Here is a 22,234-nt window from a genome sequence, read left to right as displayed (position 1 = left end):
TGAGTGTCATACAAATAAAACTGTTATAACACTACATTAGTCAGGATAAGTTGACTCCCATAAAACATACAACTGATTTTAGTATCTTTGCATAATAAAAGTATAATATAATATAATATAATATAATATAATATAATATAACATAATAAATACAATATGATATAATACTGAAATTGCTGTCCAATGCAGGTAAATTGAATATTGGAACTGGAACTTCTGTTTTGTTTTTTTTGTTTGTTTGTTTGTTTGTTTTTTTCTATCTGAAGCTCAACCTTTTTCTCAATTTAGAGACTCTTTCAATTAAACCATCCCATAGATAGCGAATAAATATGATATATTACAGTTGTTTGTATTAGATATCTGCAAGTTGTATGCATCAATTTTAACAAATATTCCATTAGGCCAAAAAAACTGACTTAGCAAAATTATAGAAAATATGACTGGCAAGTGTGAATATGTTTCAGTCTCTGCCACAGACACAGAAGGTTTATAACACATACATGAATGTCAACTTTTCTTGAAGACTTTGTAGTTCAGATAAATATTTAGAAACAAAACATCATTTCAAAAGAAGTTGAAACTATTTAAAATAAAATTATTATTTATGGTTACTAAAATTTATATTAATTTCTAACTACTATTTTTATATAGTACATCAATACAATTTTGAAACTAAAAACCTAAATCTAAGGCTAATTATGGCTGAATGGTAGCTACATGTTATAATTATAAAAAAGAGTTAATTTAATTTTAAAACACATTCATATATATATACATTAATAGATATATATTTTTGTACAATAATGGAAAATGCTAGAATTCCTCTATAATTTTTATAAAACTTTATAATTAAAGAACATTAATTGATAACTACATTTGTTTGTGAAACAAATATTATAGATTATTATTGAGCTATATTGTTTTTATATTATGTGCTATTTATTAAAATAAGTATAGACTCTAGTGCTCCAAGTCTACATTTTTTTATTGTATGATTCATGTTTTCACCTAATGCAAAATGATAACATGCATGCTGAATGTGTAACTCTACAGATAAATATATTTACAAACTGTTTCCTAAATCAATTCTTGCTCAGGTTGCCAGTTATTTTGAGCTATTTGTATGAAGGGCCAGCATCTTTTAATTAAAATTCTTATCTGAGAAAAACCCTGCATATAAAAATATATTTTAAGAAGTAAAATAAATACATATGCATGTGATTTGTTAATTTCTATTTCAAGAGAGGGGATAATAATTATACTCTATTAAAATAAGAATTATACTCTATTAAAATATGTTATGACATATTGCAATCCTATTATGTATAATTTATAAATATATTTTCATATGTAAATATTTTACATACATAAGTCATATATAGAATTTATAAAGTTATAAATAATGTATGAGTAAATAAATAAGGGCATATGTCAATAAATACTCCTATTCTTAGATTATTAACCAATGCTTTAGATTTCTAACTAATAAAGATGATGACAATGTAATGTGTAATAAGTTAAATTTTACAAAAAAATGTTTTTTCCTATGTACATGTATCTATTTATACATATATATATCTATGTCATTGATTATTTTTTAATTTTAGTTGAAGTGATAAGATTCCCTGAGTTCTCAAGAGAATTACAGCTATATCACAGTAGAATTATGGTTCAGAAGAAGTAATAATGTGGAGGGAGTGGGTAAGGAATTTGCATACCATAAAAATAATCATATTTCTCTACAAGATTGTAGTGAATGTGCCTTCCTTGCACATATGTATTCTTTGTGCAACATTTCATCTTTGTGAATCAAACTGCAAACTGTAAACTTCAGTTTCCAGTGTTTTCACAACATAAAATTCCTTAAGGCATAATCTTATATGTTTTGAAATCTAGCTACCTGTTTCAAATTTATTGAACACATTTTAATAGTCATTGAAAGGTCTCAATTAAAACAGTGAAATGATCACACAGATTTTATTTTCTTCTCATATCATGCAATTAAAACAATAATATAGGTTATAGGAGAAGCATCAATTGATTAAAGATTATATAGTTTCTCAGATAAAAGAAATAGATGGCATCAAATATACAGTAAAATGAAGAAGAAGATACAGATGAGAATTCTTCCTTTCTATAGTGGATCAGTAAATATTCTGGAGTCCACCTTGCCAAACTAACACCTGTGGTCTGACTACTGCCTATGGCCATATTCAATGCATCTACTTAAGTGCACTTTAAATGTATACATGTGTGCTGCCTATAGCTCAACTATAGTTAGAGAAGGCCAATGGACCAACAGTTCATCTCCCTTACATATTTTCTGCAATTTATTATAATGATAAATAGAATAAGTTTCCAGTCTTGCTTTTAATCTGTTGGCTTTGAGTCAGAACTCCTCTGCTACTTTATCTACCTGAATAATAGCACACTTGTTCTGAGTATATTTGGGGCAGAAATTTTCTTGAGTTATTATACTTTAAAATTTTCTTTATACTCAACTCATTTGATCTCAAGATATTCCTTTAAATTTTCTGGTGTGTTGAGAATATTCTTTTTCCTCTGTTGAATTTTTATGAAGCCATATTGAAAATTCATTTTTGTTATAAGTTTGGATATAAAGGCATGGGCAGAGGAGCAGGCAAATGTGAACAATGGATCATCTTAACCCAATGCCAAATACATATGTTCAAAAAGATAAAATAAATGTAAGTTAAAAGAATGTTTCTATCATAGCTTCATAGGCAGTACTTGGAGCTCTATTTTATTTTCATAAAGTATTATGGTGTGATTACATCATCTGCCTCAATAATTTAAAATAACCTCTATGCTTTATTCTTCCTGCAATTTAATTCCAAACCAAAGTAATAGTCAATATTGCCTAGCCCAGCTGGCGTGGCTCAGTGGTTGAGGATCAACCTATGAACCAGGAGGTCACAGTTTGATTCCCTGTTAGGGCACATGCCAGTGTTGCTGGCTCAATCCCCAGTGTGGGCGTGTAGGAGGCTGCCAATCAATGATTCTGCCATCATTGATGTTTCTGTCTCTCTTTTCCTTTCCCTTCCTCTCTGAAATTTACCATATATATATATATAATCAACACTGCTTATTTCCAGGTGGGATTGTGTTAGTTGTCATGAAACACATTGGCAGCTCAGCTTTAGCTGATTCTTATTTTTTGTTGGTTTGTTTTTTATTATTATTATTTTTTTTAGAGAGAGAGAGGAAGGGGGGTGGATAGAGAGATAGAAACATTGATGACAGAGAACATCAACCGGTTACCTCCTACATGTGCCCCTACTAGGGATCCAGTCTGCAACCCTCTGGGCATGTGCACTGACCTGGAATCAACTTGGGGACCTCTTTCTTGGTTCATGGGTCAAACTCAATCATCGGCAGGGGTCAGCTGATTGTTATTACAGTTCTAGTACTGTACTGCATACATGAAAAGTGAATACTTGATTTAGTATCTGTGTACACACTCCAGCCTCAGGCCTTAGTAATTAAGTCCTTTTGTAATGCAGTCTTACTTCACATACTGTTTCTGGATCCCCTGCTAGGACTTCCACTCATACGTGTATTTTCCATTGTTTTAGCTTCAGGATGTTCTTTGATAGTTTTTGAAACTCTAATTGTTGTCTCTTCTTCAACTTCACCTACTTAAAAATCTCACTCTTGCAGAAGTCATGATCATTTTTTACCATCCACTGACTCAGTGCTAACTACTATCCCATGTTCATTTTAATTCACAAATTATAGGCATACCTATTCTGGTACATACCCTGCTTATTCAGCCTTATGATATTATATTCTAAATATTGAATGGTACCCAAAAATGAAAAAATTACACTATTAAATATTTTAATGCTTTTCAAAAATCAACTAATGAAAAATATCATGCTAATATGTATGTATATTATATTCCATACATGTGAAAATAATTATGGTGTTTTATAATAAGATTATTTATAAAATTGTACTGTGATTCCCAAAGCAAGAATTGCTAATGAGATTTTTATAAGCTTTCTGTTAATTAAGCACATTAAAAACAATTATGTAAAGAGAGTCCATTTAAAATTGCCTTCCTATTTAAACTGGGGATTTTCTCTTTTTCAGTGTAATTGTGCTCTTAACTTTCAGCTAGACAGTGGCTTAATTTAATGATACTTGATTAGATTTGACTTAGCCAGACTGTTTGTTGGTTTTGTTTTTTTAAGCATTTTTTTCTTTCTTAAGCCTTTCTTTAAAAAAAAACCAAACAATGTGTTTCTCTGAAGATAAAATTCTCTTACTGATTGAATCAGTGACACCGCCCCCCACTTAACAAGATGACTGTTCTACATTGAACATACTCAACTGCAATGTTATTACCTGATCATAAAACGTATTTGTATTTAGCCAAAAATACAAAACCTTTTTATTGTGGTAAGAACACTTAACATGAGTTCTACCCTCTTAACAATTTTTTTTAAGTGCACACTAGATACAGTATTATTAAATACAGGCACTCTATTCTCTAGAACTTATTCATCTTGCATAACTGAAACATTGCACCTCTACAACTTATCGCTTACTTTATATACAACAAAAAAGATATAGAACTCTTCTAAGTAACAGCGTATTGTTCCCCTGTAGTTAATCCTTGGAGATCAGGGAAACTCAACTTTCTAAAGGAAGTTCCAGGAGTTCTATGTGAAATAGCTCTAAGCTAGGGCGATACTCACCATTGACTTTAAATAATGACCAAGGCAATATTGAGAATGCAACAAATTATGAGTCTGATATTTTATGCTGTGTATTATCCAGTCATTTCCATAAATGAGGACAGCATATGTATACATGAACACTAAAGGAGACACAAAACACCTGAGTCAGAGATAAAGAACTTGTGTAATAAACAGTATCAGCTCTATGACTGTACCCATTCCCTTGGATCTCATGTCCATGAGGCAGGGCGTGGGGGTGAGAGGCCCAGAATGACCAAGGTCAATGCTGTGCATGAAGTAGGTTTGCATCACAGTTGAAGAACCCCAAGCTAGGAGTTTCAAATCTTTTATGATGGGCTGTAAACAAACCTGCTTGACATTTGCACTAAAGGGAACCATTGTCATTATGCTGAAGACCAAATAACTATTCCCTTTGCTCCAATAGAAGCACCATCTATACAGTTCATGAGTAGTCACTGTGCACACATTCCTGAAAAGACAGAAAGATAGTCTAGAAAAAAAGAATGGTTAGTGCCATGCTTACACGACTTGAAAAATAAAAGAGACTCAAGAGGAACTGCTTTCCAACAGTGTGCATATTTTCTATACTTCTCTCATACCATATATTATCTTGTTCTGTAATTAACTGTTCATTTGTCTCTCTTCTTAATGCTAATGACTGTCTATTTCTTTATTGATTTTGAATCCTGAGCATCTAGAACTAATTTTTTTATTTTTTTTATTTTTTATTTTTATTTTTATTTAAATATATTTTATTGATTTTTTACAGAGAGGAAGGGAGAGAGATAGAGATTTAGAAAGATCGATGAGAGAGAAACATCGATCAGCTGCCTCCTGCACATCTCCTACTGGGGATGTGCCCGCAACCCAGGTACATGCCTTGACCGGAATCGAACCCGGGACCTTTCAGTCCGCAGGCCGACGCTCTATCCACTGAGCCAAACCGGTTTCGGCAAGAACTAATTTTTTTAAAGTAAGTGGTCAATATTACTAAATGAATAAATGCAATTTTATATAGTAAAATTAAAATGAGTAAGAATATAATAATTTCAGACCTCTAGTGGTTGACTAGCCTGACTTTCTTCTTCTGGAGTAAGTTCTGTCCTGAAAATAAAAATAAATAGAAAAGAATTTAGCTTGTTATAGCAAAAGTTGTGAATATGAGCAAACTTATATTTAGATACAGCAGAAGGTCATGTAGTTCTGAAGTATGGAAGAGTTGTACAGCCTGTGACTATTTTAGTTCTGAAGAAAGTGGTTTCTTGTGAAGGGGTTGGTAACTGGTTAAGTGCTCTAATGACAATGAGATATCATCAGTTCATTTCCTGCATTTCAAGAACAAGAGAGAGCCTACAAGTACTACAAATACCTACACTGTATCTTCTCAGCTAGGGGAAGAGAACACTTCACACTCTTACCTTGACCTATCTGTATAGTCTTGTCTTCCTCTATTCCCCTCCATCTAATCACCAAAGTTGACTACATGCATTACAAATATAATGCCCTTCTTCTATGACCTGTTTCTCTCTTCACGCAATAAACTAGCTCTCCTATCTCAAAAGTCTCAATACATATAAAGGCTAAGTTAGAGGTAATTTTTTTTCCATTCTAACTTGTCTGGAATTGGTATATGAACCTCTCTCATGGAGTTCATTATTACTGTCTTGAATTATTATTTGTGTCATGTTTTTATATTATATATTAGGTTGCACGTAGTAATATTCCCAAAAATGCATGATGAAAATGCCAATAAAACTGTGTTCCCTTTAAAGTTTTTTTCTTCTTTCTTCCACTTGAAACATTAGGAAATGTATTCTAAAGAAGTCCCAAGAAATGTAATCTTCAATTCCCATTTATCCTATATTTAAAAATTTTTTTGAATAGGTAGAAAAACATACCAGATTTGTGGGAAGTTAAAATGATAAAAACTATAAATATAAACACTCCCAATTCAGATAAATTACCCTATAACATTTTTGTGAATCGATTTAAAAACATTTTTTAGCATTGCATCTAGAAAAAATAAGTTCAATGACTTTTAGAAAATAATAATCATTTAAGAAATGTCACCTATTCATTAAACAATTAAATGCTATGGATTAGCCTTCCAGATATTTGAGTATACTTATAAAAAACAAACATTTAAAATATTAAAGGCTATTTAACATTCTTGGAGTCAGTCTATTAATCAATAGTCCAATAGATATATAATATATATTACATTATATTCAAATATATAAGAAATATTTCTAGGCAACAAGGTTATTTTCAAGTTAATATTACATAGATTGTTAATATTTGGGACTAATAAAAAAATATATAGCTAAAAATTGCAATCTTATCAAATTCTCTACCACAAAATAAATTCCAGATGAATGATAGATTTAAATATAAGAAAAAGTATTTTTTAAGCAAGTCACATAATTTATAATTCAAGTGAAGAGAAAAATGTATGTTGTGGTATGCATACACATGTGCAAGCACACACATATACACCAAAAAAACCCTTGTTTTTTATAGGGAGAATACGATAAGTTCAGAATTATTTTATACAGTGATAGCACATATATACATGAACACTAAAGGAATAATCTCTCTTTTTGCAGATATGACAAATAATGAAGAATTAAAATGAACTGGGCATATACACTTTGAAGATACCCAAAAGCATATATATTTTTAAATATATTTTTATTGATTTCAGAGAGGAAGGAAGAGGGAGGGAGAGATAGAAACATCAATGATGATAGGGAATCATTGATTGGCTTCCTCCTGCAAGCCCCCTACTGGGGATCAAGCCCACAGCCCAGGCATGTGCCCTTGACCAGAATTGAACCTGGGACCTTTCAGTCCTCAGGCCAATGCTCTCTCCATTCAGCCAAACTGGCTAGGGCTCCAAAGCGTATTAAAATATGTTCTATCCATTATTTGACAAAAAGTATTTAAAAATTGGGCAATATATAGAGCAGTGATGGCGAACCTTTTGAGCTCAGTGTGTCAGCATTTTGAAAAACCCTAACTTAACTCTGGTGCCGTGTCACATATAGAAATTTTTTGATATTCGCAACCATAGCAAAACAAAGATTTATATTTTCGATATTTATTTTATATATTTAAATGCCATTTAACAAAGAAAAATCAACCAAAAAAATGGGTTCATGTATCACCTCTGACATGTGTATCATAGGTTCACCATCACTGATATAGAGCTTCTGACATTATAAGAAAAACAAAGCTTAGCTGGCATGGCTTAGTGGTTGATGGAGGCCTCACCTTCCCCTGATAACCGGGTCATCTCCCACCCCTGAGGGCTCCCAGACTGTGAGAGGGGCCAGGCCGAGCTGAGGGACGCCCCCTCCAGTGCATGAATTTTCATGCACTGGGCCTCTAGTGTATATATATATATATATATATATATATATATATATATATATATACTAACAAAAGGGTAATATGCTAATTAGGGCAAACATCTTCTGGATGACCTTCCGGGACAAAGCTGCAGCGGCTGCGAAGGGCTGAGGCATGGCTGCATAGGGCCCAGGCTCAGGCTGGCAGTGGCAGCAGCAGCAGGGTAATGGGGTTGGTGCCTTCCCCTGATCCGCCAGGTTGCCTCCCGCAGAGGGAGGCCAGACTGCGGCTTAGGCCAGCAGAGATAATTAGGGGCGATCAGGTCAGCAGGAGGGCAAGTAAGGGGAGATCAGGCTGGCAGGGAGCCAAAGTAGGGGTGATCAGGATGGCAGGCAGAGGCAGTTAGGGGCAATCAGGCAGGCAGGCATGTGAGTGGTTAGGAGCCAGCAATCCTGGATTGTGAGAGGGATGTCCGACTGTTGGTTTAGGTTCAATCCCAAACTGGCAGTCAGACATCCCCTGAGGGGTCCCAGATTGGAGAAGGGTGCAGGCCAGGCTGAGGGACCCCCTCATGCAGGAATTTGGTGCATCGGGCCTCTAGTATATATAAATATATATATATATATATATATATATATATATATATATATATATATATAAAGAAAATAAAACTATGGATGGTGCTTTGGGTAAAATGGTACAATTCTGGAGAGACCTTTGGAATTATTAAAACATAATAAAAATGCACATTATGTTTGATTTTAAACTCTACTTCTACAAATTTATTTTATAAATTGTTAAGTACTTTTGGAAATTGCCCAGGAATTCACAGACTTATAAATAATTACATAATTATATATAATTTATTATATATGAATTTAGCTTTCATCAATAAGGAGCTAGTATGCATAAAAACTAATATTTAGCAATTTCTAGATACTTATATGATTTTATAAGCTCTTTATTTATTTTAAATAAATACATGCCCTGCCACTCCTCCCTCACCTTCACCCCCCCCCCCCCCAACCCAGACACAGACAGCTGACACAAAAGATACAAAGCCTTTGTTTAAAGGGGAATGTGTGATGATGGGTGGATTTATTTTTCTCTAGAACAAGCATGTCAAACTCAAAGGCTAACATGCACCAAATAAATGAGGTCTGTGGCCAGCGAGCTGCGAGTTTGACATGCTTGCTCTAGAAGAATACACAATCAGTTACATACATTATAAATCTGAAAAGGAAGCCTAGATGACTTGATACTAGAGGAGAATGGGCAAGAAAAAAAAATTGAATGCTTTGTTATAGTGTATTTATTTGTAACTAAATGATTATATAAAATTTTCCAAAAAAATGTGCACAGTATAAATATGAAATTAAAAAGTAAACTCAATTTTAATATAATATCCTATATTTCAGTGACAATTATTATGAATCATGGCTAATTGGACAAAATATGGAAATACAATTGACTATTTGCATTTTATTTTTCTAAAAATTCCTTTGTTTAAGCTACATTTAAACTGTGAAGCTTTATATTTTTAAAATCATCACCAATAAAACATGCTAAATAATTAATCATGTATTCAACAGTTATGCTATAGGAATGGATAGGAGAAAATGATCTTCTTTAGGTTGAAATTTAATCAATGTACTGGCTGCCTATGATATCAGAAATGGAGAAAATACTGTAGTTTCTTCATATAAGTAGTATCTGGTAGTATTTTTTCTTCTGTGTCTGGCTTATTTCACAAAGCATATTGTCCTCTTTGTGATATATTCAGAAGAAACAGTCAGATCTGTGACTGAGCAATTTCTACAAGGGCCACATTCTCAGGAGTTGACTAGTGCAACTATGACAACCAAGGATCAATAAGAATATGTTTTATTCACTGTCTATACTGAAATTTAGATGACCTCTTCTATAATCCCTGCCCTGACATGCTGGGGAGAAAGCCAACAGATAAGGCTGTGTTAATAAGCATGAGAATACTTCAAGTTTTCGATGGCATTGATTCCATGTTCACTAATCCTATATAATAAAAGGGTAATATGCAGATTGACCCTAACAGCTGAACAACTGGGAAAGACTGGTCGCTATGACACACACTGACCACCAGGGAGCAGACGCTCAACACAGGAGCTGCCCCCTGGTGGTCAGTGCGCTCCCATAGGGGGAGCTCCTCTCAGCCACAAGCTGGGCTGATGGCTGTAAGCACAACGGCAGTGGAGGGAGCCTCTCCCACCTCCTTGGCAGCGGCAGCACTAAGGATGTTTGACTGACGGCTTAGGCCCGATCCCCCGGGCAGTGGGACTAGCAGCCAGGTGGACATCCCCCAAGGGGTCCCAGACTGCCAGAGGTTGCAGGCTTGGCTGAGGGATTCTCCTGAGTACACGAGTTTTCATGTACTGGGCCTCTAGTCCAATATAAATACGTAACTGAGCTTCTAGCATTCATGAATGCTTACTTTGGTTTTATATGACAGTGATCAAAGTCCAGTTTCTCTGAACCCTCCCTAACACCTTAAGTGGGTCTGCAAAATATATCTGACCAAGGTAGGAATCAGCACTGGGTTAATTAAGTTATGGCTTAAAGAGAGTGCTAAAATATATGGGTAACAGATAATAAAAAAAATTAGCCCTGTTTTTCCTATAAATCAAGGGCCCCACATGCAAATGCAGATAACAAAACAAGGCAGACAGCATACATTAATTCAGCATGACTCTTTTTTTAAAATTTATTGTTATTGTTGACAGTATTAGAAATGTACCTTAATTTCCACACCTTTGCCCCCCTCCACCCAGCCCCTGCCCCACCCCAGGCCTTTACCACACTATGTTCCTATGTCCATGGACTATGCATACAAGTTCGTTGGTTAATCTCTTCCTGCACCCCCAACCTCCCTTGAGATTTGAAGTGTCAGTTTGTTCCATGCATCCATGACTCTGGACCTATTTTTTTCATCAGTTTATTTTGTTCATTAGATTCTACTTATAAGTGAGATCATGTGATGTTTGTCTTTCTCTGACTGGATTGTTTTGCTTAGTATAATAATCTCCAGGTCCATCCATGCTATTATTGCAAAGGGTAAGAGATTCTTCTTTTTTATAGCCCATAATATTTCAATGTGTAAATATAACACGGCTTTTTTATCCACTCACCTATGGATGGGCAATTGGATTGTTTCTAGAGTTTAGCGATTATAAATAACACTGCTATGAACATAGGGGTGCATATATTCTTTCTGAGTTCTTAGGATATATTCCCAGAAGTGGGATTTCTGTATCAAAAGTCAGTTCCAGCCCTGATTGGTTTGACTCAGTGGATAGAGCGTCCGCCTGCAGACTGAAAGGTCCCCAGGTTCGATTCTGGTCAAGGGCATGTACCATGGTTGCAAGCACATTCCCAGTGGGGAGTGTGCAGGAGGCAGCTGATCGATGTTTCTCTCTCATCAATGTTTCTAACTCTCTATCCCTCTCCCTTCCTCTCTGTGGAAAATCAATAAAATATATTTTTTTAAAAAGTCAGTTCCATTTTTTTTTTAATGTTTTGAGGAAACTCCATGTTTTCCACCAGGTCTGCACCAGTCTGCATTCCCACCAGCAGGGCACTGGGGTTCCTTTTCTCCTCGTCTTCACCAACACTTGTTGTTTGTTGATTTATTGATGGTAGTCAATCTCGCAGGTGTGAGGTAGTACCTCCTTGTCTTTTTAATTTGCAGCTCTCTAATGATTAATGACATTGAGCAATTTTTTCATGTCTCTTGGCCATCTGTATGTCCTCTTTGGAGAAGTACCTACTCAGGTCATTTGCCCTTATTTCAGAGAGTAAGGGAAAGGCAGAGAGAGGTAGAAATGTCAATGATGAAAAAGAATCATTGATTAGCTGCCTCCTGCATGCCCCCTACTGGGGATCTAGCATGCAAGCTGGTAATATGCCCTGACTGGGAATGGAATAATGATTTCCTGGTTCATACTAGTAGGTTGATGCTCAACCACTGAGACACAACGGCTGGACAGTTTTACCCATTTTTTAATTGGATTGTCTGTCTTCCTTTTGTTGAATTGTAAGAGTTTTTTATGTATTTGGGGGATTAACGTCTTATCAGATGTATCATTGGTAAATATGTTCTTCCATACAGTGAATTCTTTTTTTCATTTTGATGATGGTTTCTTTTGCTGTGCAGAAGCTTTTTAGTTCAATGTAGCTCCATTTGTTTATTTTTTTCCTTTGTTTCTCTTGCCCTAGGATATGCATCAGTGAAAATTCTGCTATGTGCGATGTCTGCAATTTTACTGCCTGTTTTCTTCTAGAATTTTTATGGTTTTGCAACTTACATTTTTTTTGTACATTTTGAGTTTATTCTTGTGTATAGTGTAAGTTGATTTCTAGATTAATTTTTCACATTATCTGTCAAATTTTCCCAACATCATTTATTGAATAGACTGTATGATCTTGCCTCCTTTGTCAACTATTAATTGACCATAATGGCATGGGTCGATTTCTGGGGTCCATCCATCTATATGCCTATTCTTGTGACAGTACCAGACTGTTTTGATTACAACTCTCACCAAAGTGGGAATAAAGAAACATACCTCAACATAATAAAGGCCATATTTGACAAACCTACATCCAACATCATACTCACTGGGTAAAAACTAAAAGTGTGTCTCTTAACAGTAAAGACAGGGATGTCTGCTTTCACCACTCTTATTCAACATGGTACTGGAAGACCACAAAGATCAGACAAGAAGAAAAATAAAAGTCATCCAATTGAAAAGGAGGAAGAAAAACTGTCATTATTCACAGATGACATGATATTGTACACTGAAAATCCTAAAGACTCCACCAAAAAACTACTGGATTTAATAAATGAATTCAGTAATGTAGCCGGATACAAAATTAACATCCAGAAATCAATGCCATTTTAGACACAAATAATGAACTTTTAGAAAGAGAAACTTAAAAAAAATCCCATTTACCATGCAACAACAGCAACAACAAAATAATAAGATGCCTAAGAATAAACTTAACTAAGGAGGTAAAAGACCTGTACTCAGAAAACTATAGGGTAGTGAAAAAGAAATAAAGGAAGATACAAACAAATGAAAATATATATTGTGTTCATGGATTGGAAGAATTAACACCATTGAGATATCCATGCTACTCAAAGCAATCTATAGATTCAATTGAGTCCCTATTAAAATACCATCGGCCCATTTCAGAGAACTAAAACACATATTCCAAAACTTATATGGAACCAAAAAGATCCTGAATAGCTGCAGCAATCTTGAGAAAGAAGAACAAAGTTGGAGGGATCACAATACTGGATATCAAACTGTACTAAAAAACTATTGTAATCATGAGATAATTATTTTTCTTTTCTTGTATTTTTTTATTTTTTATTTTTTAAATTGTTTTATTGCTTAAAATATTACAAAGAGTATTACATATGTCTGCTTTTTTTCCCCGCCCTTGACAAAGACCTGGCCTCCCATACCCCCCAGTGTCTTATGTCCATTGGTTATGCTTATATGCATGTATACAAGTCCTTCGGTTGATCTCTTACCCTCCCCTCTTGCCCCCCAACCCTCCCTGGCCTTCCCACTGTAGTTTGACAGTCTGTTCGAGGCTGCTCTGCGTCTGTATCTATTTTTGTTAATAAGTATATAATGGTGTTTATTATCCATAAATGAATGAGATCATGCGGTATTTTTCCTTCATTGACTGGCTTGTTTCACTTAGCATAATGCTCTCCAGTTCCATCCGTGCTGTTGCAAATGGTATGAGTTCCTTCTTTTTTACAGCAGCATAGTATTCCATCGTGTAGATGTACCACAGTTTCCTAATCCATTCATCTACTGATGGGCATTTAGGCTGTTTCCAGATCTTAGCTATGGTGAATTGTGCTGCTATGAACATAGGGGTGCATATATCCTTTCTGATTGGTGTTTCTGTTTTCTTGGGGTATATTCCTAGAAGTGGGATCATGGGGTCAAATGGGAGTTCCATTTTTAGTTTTTTGAGGAAACTCTATACTGTCTTCCATAGTGGCTGCACCAGTCTGCATTCCCACCAGCAGTGCACGAGTGTTCCTTTTTCTCCACATCCTCTCCAGCACTTGTCGTTTGTTGATTTGTTGATGATAGCCAGTCTGACAGGTGTGAGATGGTACCTCATTGTTGTTTTGATTTGCATCTCTCTGATGATTAGTGACTTTGAGCATGTTTTCATATGTCTCTTGGCTTTCTGAATGTCCTCTTTTGAAAGGTGTCTATTTAGGTCCTTTGCCCATTTTTTTGATTGGATTGTTTATCTTCCTTTTGTTAAGTTGTATGAGTTCCCTATAAATGTTGGAGATTAAACCCTTATCGGTGATAACATTGGCAAATATGTTCTCCCATGCAGTGGGCTTTCTTGTTGTTTTGTTGATGGTTTCTTTTGCTGTGCAGAAGCTTTTTATTTTGATGTAGTCCCATTTGTTCATTTTCTCTTTAGTTTCTAATGCCCTAGGAGCTGTATCGGTGAAGAAATTGCTGCAGCATATGTCTGAGATTTTGTTGCCTTTGGATTCTGCTAGAATTTTTATGGTTTCCCGTCGTACATTTAAGTCCTTTAGCCATTTTGAGTTTATTTTTGTGTATGGTGTAAGTTGGTGGTCTAGTTTCATTTTCTTGCATGTATCTTGTCCAATTTTCCCAGCACCATTTATTGAAGAGGCTATCTTGGCTCCATTGTATGTTCTTGCCTCCTTTGTCAAAAATTAATTGAGCATATTGTTTCGGGCCGATTTCTGGGCTCTCTATTGTATTCCATTGATCTATATGTCTGTTCTTGTGCCAGTACCAGGCAGTTTTGAGAAAAGTGGCTTTGTGATATAGCTTGCTATCTGGTATTAAGATCCCACCTACTTTGTTCTTTCTCAGGATCACTGCAGCTATTCGGGGTCTTTTTTTATTCCAGATGAATTTTTGGAGAGTTCGTTCTAGATCTGTGAAATATGCCGTTGGTATTTTAATGGGAACTGTGTTGAATTTATAGATCACTTTGGGTAGTATGGACATTTTAATGATGTTGATTCTACCAATCCATGAACATGGTATGTTCTTCCATCTGTTTATGTCTTCCTCTATCTCTTTTTTCAATGTCCTGCAGTTTTCTGAGTAGAGGTCTTTTACCTCTTTAGTTAAGTTTATTCCTAGGCAGCTTAATTTTTTTGGTGCGATGGTAAATGGGATTGTTTTTATAATCTCTCTTTCTGTAAGTTCACTATTGGTGTATAGAAATGCCATAGATTTCTTGGCATTAATTTTGTATCCTGCTACATTGCCGAATTCATTTATTAAGTCTAATAGTTTTTTGAAGGAGTCTTTAGGGTTTTTTATGTATAATATCATGTCATCTGCAAATAAGGACAGTTTTACTTCTTTTCCAATTTGGATTCCTTTCATTTCTTCTCTTGTCTAATTGCAATGGCTAATACTTCCAGTTCTATATTGAACAGGAAGTGGTGAGAGTGGGCATCCCTGTCTTGTTCCTGTTCTTAGGGGAAATGGTGTTAGTTTTTGTCCATTGAGTATGATGTTGACTGTGGGTTTGTCATATATGGCTTTTATTATGTTGAGGTATGATCCTTCTATTCCCACCTTGCTGAGAGTTTTTATCAAAAATGGGTGTTGAATTTTGTCAAATGCTTTTTCTGCATCAATTGATATGACTATGTGGTTTTTTCTCTCAATTTGTTTATGTGATGTATCACGTTTATTGATTTGTGGATATTGAATCATCCTTGCAACCCTGGGATAAATTCTACTTGGTCATGGTGTATGATCTTTCTGATGTACTGCTGGATCTGATTTGCTAGGATTTTGTTGAGGATTTTGGCATCTATGTTCATGAGGGATATTGGCCTGTAATTCTCTTTCCTTGTGTTGTCTTTACCTGGTTTTGGTATTAGGGTGATGCTGGCTTCATAGAATGAGCTTGGAAGTGTTCCTTCCTCTTGAATTTTTTGTAGTAGTCTGAGGGTGTAGATTTTAGTTCTTCCTTGAATGTTTGGTAAAACTCCCCTGTGAAGCAATCTGGTCCTGGGCTTTTGTTTGCTGGAAGCTTTTTGATGACTGCTTCAATTTCTTCCATAGTTCTTGGCCTATTGAGATGTTTAGATTCTTCCTAATTGAGTTTTGGAATGTTGTATTTTTCTAGGAATTTGTCCATTTCCTCCAGGTTGTCTAGTTTGTTGGAGTAGAGTTGTCCAAAGTATTTTTTTAACAATCATTTGTATTTCTGTGGGGACTGTTGTTATTTTGCCTCTATCATTTCTGATTTTGTTTATTTGGGTCCTCTCTCTTTGCTTCTTGGTGAGCCTGGCTAGAGGTTCATCAATCTAGTTTATCCTTTCAAAGAACCAGCTCTTGGTTTCATTGATTTTATGTATTGTTTTTTTTGGTCTCTATGTCATTTATTTCTGCTCTAATCTTTATTATCTCCTTCCTTCTGCTCACTCTGGGGTTTTCTTGTTGCTCTCTTTCTAATTCTTTGAGCTGTAGAGTTAGATGATTTACTACCATTTTTTCTTGTTTTTTGTGATAGGCCTGTAGAGCTATAAACTTCCCTCTCAGGACTGCTTTCATTGTGTCCCATAGGTTTTGGATTGTTGTGTTTTCATTGTTATTAGATTCCAGGATGTTTTTAATTTCTTCTTTGATCTCATCGGTAACCCAATCAATATTTAATAACATGCTATTCAGCTTCCAAGTGTTTGAGTATTTTGGGTTGTTTTTATTGTAGTTTATTTCTAATATTATGCCATTGTGGTCTGAGAAGATGCTTGGTATGATTTCAATCTTCTTTAATTTGGGAGACTTAAGAGTCTACATTTCTAACAAACTCCAACATGATGCCACTGTGGCTGGTCCATGGATTACACTTATGGTAGCAAGGTGCTAGTTCATCTAGTAGTAATAACATTATATTTTAATCTTCCAGATTTATAATTTAAGTTGCTAAATGACTAAAGTGATGTTTATTTGTTCAAAGATAAAAAGCAGAAAGGAGAATATTTTCTAGTAACTTAGCCAAGTATCTTATAATCTAACTAGAGGCCCAATGCACAAAATTTGTGCATGGGGGGGGGGGGTGTCCCTCAGCCTAGCCTGCACCCTCTCCAATCTAGGACATCCCTCTCACAATCCGGGACTGCTGGCTCCCAACTGCTCACCTGCCTCCCTGACTGATTGCCTCTAACCACTCTGCATGCCAGCCTGATCACCCCCTAACCGCTGACCTGATTGACACCTAACTGCTCCCCTGCAGTCCTGGTCACCCCCAACTGCCCTCCTCTGCTTGCCATCTTGTGACAATGTGAGGGTGGCCGTCTTGTGATGTGAGGGTGTGAGTGTCAATTTGCATATTACCTATTTATTATATAGGATTGTATATCTATTTACAAAGCATATATTTACAGTAATACATTTTATTTCTGATGTCAATATTATTTTCTTGACATCAGAAATAAAACTTTAACTTTATATAGACTTTATAAAAAACAATCATATTGCTCAATACATTACCAACTAATACAAAATAATCATAGTATTGAGTGAAGTTTGATAAGTAAACCACAAAACCCTGAGTAATGTGTTAAACTGGAGTCTGTTTCAAAATCATTAATCACACAAGCAATTGTTGATAAGGGAGGGATCATTGTTTTCAGTGTTTGGATATGTTATTTCCCAAAAGAGTTTTTTGTACGATAGTTGAGCATCAAAGGCTGCAATGAGACCAAGGTCATTAAAATTTCGTGTTGCAAATAAAAATGGCTTGTGAACAGAGCACATTCTTTTTATATTTAACTTGCCTTCATGCTCCAGAGGCTCTGTTACAATGTAATTGGGAGTCTCAGCTGTCCCATTTAGGATGTCCACTGTTCAATTCAGTGAATCAATGCGTGTTCCTAAATGGTGATTGCAATATGCTAGGTTAGCATATGACTACAAAATGATCATTTCGACATTTCTCATTTCTAAAGTAAAGGAAACCACTGGTTTCTATCTTTTATTTATTTCTAACCCCACCCCCACCCCCTTATTGATTGTATGATTGCTCAACTGGCTGGGCAAAGTTTGGAAAGGATTTTTGCTTGAGTGACTACTACTTAATTTAACTTTGATGACATGTCCATTTCTTAGGAATCACATTCATTCTAAATCCTCTAACTATCAACTCTGAGGAAATTAACAAAGTATAAACAGACAATGATAGAGTCCCAAGAACACTTGCTTGGAAATAGCCTTCTTTGAAGACTGAAAAGCATTCAAGATCCAAGGGATTACATTTTGTTGTTCTTGTTAATCCTCACCGAGGATATTTTTTTTTCCCCATTGGTTTTTATAGAGAGTGGAATGGAGAGATGGGGAAAGAGAAAGACGAGAGAGAGAGAGAGAGAGAGAGAGAGAGAGAGAGAGAGAGAGAGAGAAGAGAGAAAGAGAGAGAAACATCAATGTGAGAGAGACACATCAAATGTGGGCTAAGGCACTACCACTATGCAACACACTGGCCAGGGCCAAGGAATTAAATGTTAATACCCATTGTCATTTTTGGTGCTTGCTATGCCTAAAATGAGGTGAGGATATCAGGAGACAAAATTTATGAAGTGGGATACATACTTAAGACTAGAAAGTATTAATTCTCCACCTATGCCTTTTATGGCAGTGCCAACTAATTTCATTTGTGTTTTGTTACATGAAACTAGTTAGATTTTAAAAAAGAAAACTAGTAATGAAAATTAACATACTGATAATATATTTACATTTATCATGTAAATTTAACCAAAGTGCCAGCTCTAATTAATGACTTTAGTTGCCTCATGGTGAAAACCTTTGGGGTACTTACGAGAAATAAAAAACTAAAAGGTGAATATAGTTGAAAATTTATAAATAGTACTAGTTTGTAGTTACAAAATAGGCAAGGGTTTGCAAGGTAAAGCATAGGTAATATAGTTAACAATATTGTAGTAAACTATTTATGGTGCCAGATGAGCACTTGAATTATCAAAGGGAACACTTTGTAACATATATGAATGAATATCCGCTGTGCTGTACACCTGAAACTAGTACAAAATAAGGATGAATGCAACCTGTAATAAAAAAATTAATGTAAAAAGTTAAAATAGATAATTTTCATTGTGTAATAAATGTAGTTTGTATTGTTTAAATGTGATCTTACAGTGGTCACACAACATTATCCATCTTACTGGTCTTTTTGTGTGTTTCATTTTGTTTTTGCAATCCTCACCCCAGGATTTTTTTTCCATTGATTTTTTTTTAAAGGAGTGGAAGGGAGGGAGGAATGGGGAGAGAAAGAGAGAGAGGGACATCGACAAGAGAAAGACATATCTATTGTTTGCCTCCTGCTCATGTCCTAAGCAGGACCTGGGATTAAACCTGCAACCACCTGCAACCTAGGTACCTGTCCTTGACTGGAAATCGAACCCATGACCATCTGGTGCTCAGGCCGATGCTCTAACCCAGTGATGGCGAACCTTTTGAGCTCAGCGTGTCAGCATTTTGAAAAACCCTAACTTAACTCTGGTGCCGTGTCACATATAGAAATTTTTTGATATTTGCAACCATAGTAAAACAAAGATTTATATTTTTGATATTTATTTATATATTTAAATGCCATATAACAAAGAAAATTCAACCAAAAAAATGGGTTCGCGTGTCACCTCTGACAGGCGTGTCATAGGTTCGCCATCACTGCTCTAACCAATGAGCCAAACCAGCCAGGACCATCTTACTAGTATCTTATGCTAAATATATATTCAAAATATAGTCAATGATATTTTCTGATAATTTAGGTATAAAGGAGAATTTATATAAATAAAAATTATTTCTAAGATTTTAGAAATTTCAAAAATTAAGCAAACTAAGAATGTGAGTCAACATAGCATCACAGGGCATAACTTTGATAAAGTAGTTACTGACATATATGTGTTAACAAAAATGTATTGCTCTGCATTTAGACTTAGCAAGGTACACATTCACATTATTCAGTGTTGATCAAATTGAGGATAAACCAAATAACAAAGAATATTTTTTAAATACCTGGCTGGTGTGACTCAGTGGTTGAGCATTAACCATGAACCAGGAAGTTGAGGTTCGATTTCCAGTCAGGGCACATGCCCAGGTTGTGGGCTCGATCCCCAGTGTGGGGTGTGCACGAGGCAGCTGATCAATGACTCTCTCTCATCATAGATGTTTCTTTCTCTCTCTTCCTTTCCCTCCTTCTCTGATATTAATAAAAAATATATTTTTAAAAAATGATGTTAGTCAGTACATGGCTTATGCTGGTAACTGACTAGTATATGCTATAAGTTGGTGTGCCAAAAAATGGTACCTCAATAACATTTAATTTGTTTCAATTACTATAGCAGTACTGTGTATATAAACATTTCTCATGTTTGCTAAGTTAAATACACAAACCAATATTTATAACACATGGCAACATATATAAAATATTTTAAAACAATGATTAATAGTGTCCTCATTTTTTATTATTTATAATAAGTCATTTAAAGTAGATAGTACATTTGAACTAATGTAATATTAACTTTATAATTCAATAATACCCATAAATATTTAAATCATATAAATAAATATAAACATGGAATTTATAAAATTATAAAATGTAATAAAAATCATAATTTTATTTCGTGCAAAATAAAACATATCTTACCTGTTTTAGGAAGCACAACTAAATTGCAAAAGGATAAAATTTAAGTATATGCTATGTTATCAGAGTATATTCAATAGTGCTGTTGTGATATTTTTCATTTTTCTCTTAAAATTAACTTATTTATGTTTAAATGTTTCATGTTTTTTTTCATTATACCACTCACAATATTTTTCAATATTTATATTTCAAGCTCTTTCTTATACAATTTACAAAAGGTTAGTGAAAGATATTTAGTACCAATAAAATTTAAGTCATCTTAATAAAAGTCCAATACAGAGATATAGATATAAGTATATAAAGAGATGTTATTGATAGATATAGATGTTTTATAGATATATAGGCATAAATATATAGATATATCTGAGTTACCAAAAATAAAGGTTGATAGCACAATTATTTTAATACATGAAATAATATATTTTAAAGTAGATGATCCTTATACATGTTATATTTAATAAAATATCACAAAGAATAGAAGATGTTAAAACCAGCATAGCAGCTAGTGGTGTTCTGCTGTTTGAAAAAAAGTCACTGAAGATGTGGTGATAAACCTATTTAAAATTCCCTAATTTCTGTGTATACTAAACTGCACATACTGGATAACTCACAAATAGTTCTAATTTAGCATGAAAATTTTGAAATATGTGTTTCATATACTGATAAATGACAACTAAAATGGATTTTTGATCTTTTTAAGTTATCAGTGGGGAAACAGCCTTGATAAATATAATCCTATATAATAAAAGTCCAGTGACCATAACAGCATAACGACCAGAAAGAATGATTGACCAGTTGCTATGAGGTACATTGATCACCTCCCCATCCCTCCAACCAGCCCACAGGCTCTGATCGCTGGATGGCCAACAGGTAACCAAGGGGAACCAGAGTGAGTGTCAGTGGTGGGGCGGGACTGGAGACTGGAGAAAAGGCAGAATATGGCTCTGATCGCAGGCTAGGCCTAGGGACCCTACCCATGCATGATTTCATGTGCTGGGCCTCTAGTCTACACTAATAAAAGAGAAACATGGTAATTAGCATACGACCGCTACCCTTTTCATTGGCTAATCAGTGAGTATATGCAAATTAACTGTCAGCCAAGATGGCGGCCGGCAGCCAGGCAGCTGGGAGCGAACATGAGGCTTGCTTGCTGCAGTGACTGCAGACTCCAACGTTCCCCGCCTCACTTGCCGGCCTCTGAGCTACAACTCTAAGCAACTATGTACTATGTTGCAAATAAGAAGATAAACAAAACCCCAGAAACTGGCTTTCATTCAGCCGGGCTTTAGCAATATTGTATCAATGTTTTCAGCAGTGAGGCCTCAGAGCTAAAGCTGGCCCAGAAAAAAAAAAGAAAACAAGGAAGGTTGGAAGCTTCAGTCACTCGCTTCTGGAAAACAGCCCTCAGCCCCTCACCCAGA

Source organism: Myotis yumanensis, unplaced genomic scaffold (genome assembly GCF_028538775.1).
Source record: "Myotis yumanensis isolate MYYU_CA2020_CCGP unplaced genomic scaffold, mMyoYum1.0.hap1 SCAF_3, whole genome shotgun sequence".
Lineage (NCBI taxonomy): Eukaryota > Metazoa > Chordata > Mammalia > Chiroptera > Vespertilionidae > Myotis > Myotis yumanensis.
The sequence above is the reverse complement of the archived record's forward strand: the minus strand, read 5'-3'. Positions refer to the sequence as shown.